Genomic DNA, 1,708 nt, shown 5'->3' with positions numbered 1-1,708 from the left:
AGAGTCACGGACTGGTGTGGGTTGGAAGGAACCTTAATCCCTCCCCAGGACACTGCACCAGCTTCCATCAGACTGCTGTGAGAAATGCAGAGCCCGAGGGCTGGCTTCCTGCTGTTTTCCAGGGCTCCATTCCCCCTCCCAGAGATACACTGGTCCAGAGATCCCAAGGAAGTGACGGCTCCTTTCTTACGTACCCAAACATGGCCACGAGCAGGTTCACAAGGAGGATGTTGGTTGAGAGCATGTAAATGCAGACAAGGGGAATGGTGATCCACTCAGGAAAGCAGGGCTGGTTGTTGGTATCCAGCTCCACACACAGGGGCTTGGACTTGTTCCCAGAAAAGGTGCAGCAGTCTAAGTTGTAGGTGGTACCTCAGAGGGGAGAGCAAACTGTGAGTCCTCTCCTCCACTTTCTGCTGGGCTCTGCTCTGCCCACAGTTCGTGTGGCCTCCTCCCTCCCTGCCTCCCCATCAGACCTGGAGGCAAAGGGTCAACACACAGGTCAACACAGGCCTGAAGGACAGAGCCTTCCACCCAGCCACCCAGCAGAGATCCCCCCAGGAGGTAATTACCATCCACATCATCAGGGTACTGGCCAAGCATGGCCAGGTAGGGCTCGTAGATCGGAAGATCCACTCCCAGCAGTGCTCGTTCTTCCTCAGGATGCCTTGCCTGGCCACTCCAAAGAACCACCATCCACACAGCAAAGAGGAAGAGGAAGAAGAAGACGTCTATCATCTGAAAAAGAACAAGCAGCAGTGCCCCAACCGCATGTCTGCTCCAAGCCACGCGTGCTCCCGATTTCACCAACACACATCCACAAACAACTGACCATTCCCACAGCACAACCTCTGTCCCGGTGAGGCCCTCCCTCAGCCAGCCCAGGGAGCTCCAGCACGGCCAGTGCCCAGGGAGAATCGCCCAGCCCGGCCTGTTCTCTCTGACAGAGCTCCTGAGCCGGGAAGATGGGGCTGGGAGTTCCAGGCTGGGCTTGCTTGGGCTTTGCTGGGCTGGGCAAGGGCTGGGAGCTGGGAGCATTGGGGCTGCTCCTCCAGCTCCTGCTCTCACCGTGTTCTCCTCCTTTCCCTTCCCAACCCCACTTGCACCCCCCACAGCTCATGGGGTTTCCAGACATCCCTGTAACTCCCAGCGGGTTTGTCCCCGTGTTCAGGAATCTGCCCTGAGCCAAACCCTGGGGTCGTCTGCTGGACCTTCATTTGTTTGGTATCAGAACCCCCACGCTGAAATGGCCCGTCTGAGTCCCCAAAAGGAATAAGAATGAAGATTCCCAGACAAAAGGTGCCAGCACAGCAACCTCCATGTGTGCATGGAGTGCCAAGAGTGGCTCACCAATTGCACAGGAGAGATGGAGGGTGAGGGCTTTTTTTCCTGGGTGGAACTTTATTTGTTTGGTGTCAGAACCCCCGCGCTGAAATTGTCAGTCTGAGTCCCCAAATGGCATAAGAATGAAGATTCCTCCCAGAGAAAAGGTGAAAGCACAGGAAGCTCCATGTGTGCATGGATTGCCAAGAGTGGTTCACTGTGATGGTTTTGGTCTAGGCCTTCCTGGTGACCAGCTTGCAAACAAGGAAGTGGCCATGTTCCCAGTATTCCATACAATTTTTACATAAACCAGAGTATAAATAAGTTGGAGATCAGAGACCTCGCTCTCTTCTCTTCTGGTGAGGTTCAGGGCAGTGGGTCTTTG

General features: G+C 55.1%; 1 pseudogene; it reads right to left on the bottom strand.

Annotated features, from left to right (window-relative positions):
* Nucleotides 1-194: 194 nt before the first annotated feature.
* The window catches only part of LOC114072457, an 8,578-nt pseudogene continuing 7,064 nt past the window's right edge, over nt 195-1,708 (bottom strand).

Source organism: Empidonax traillii, unplaced genomic scaffold, assembly GCF_003031625.1.
Source record: "Empidonax traillii isolate 1590-97213 ecotype Southwest subspecies unplaced genomic scaffold, ASM303162v1 scaffold3243:size34875, whole genome shotgun sequence".
Taxonomy (NCBI): domain Eukaryota; kingdom Metazoa; phylum Chordata; class Aves; order Passeriformes; family Tyrannidae; genus Empidonax; species Empidonax traillii.
The sequence above is the reverse complement of the archived record's forward strand: the minus strand, read 5'-3'. Positions and strand labels throughout refer to the sequence as shown.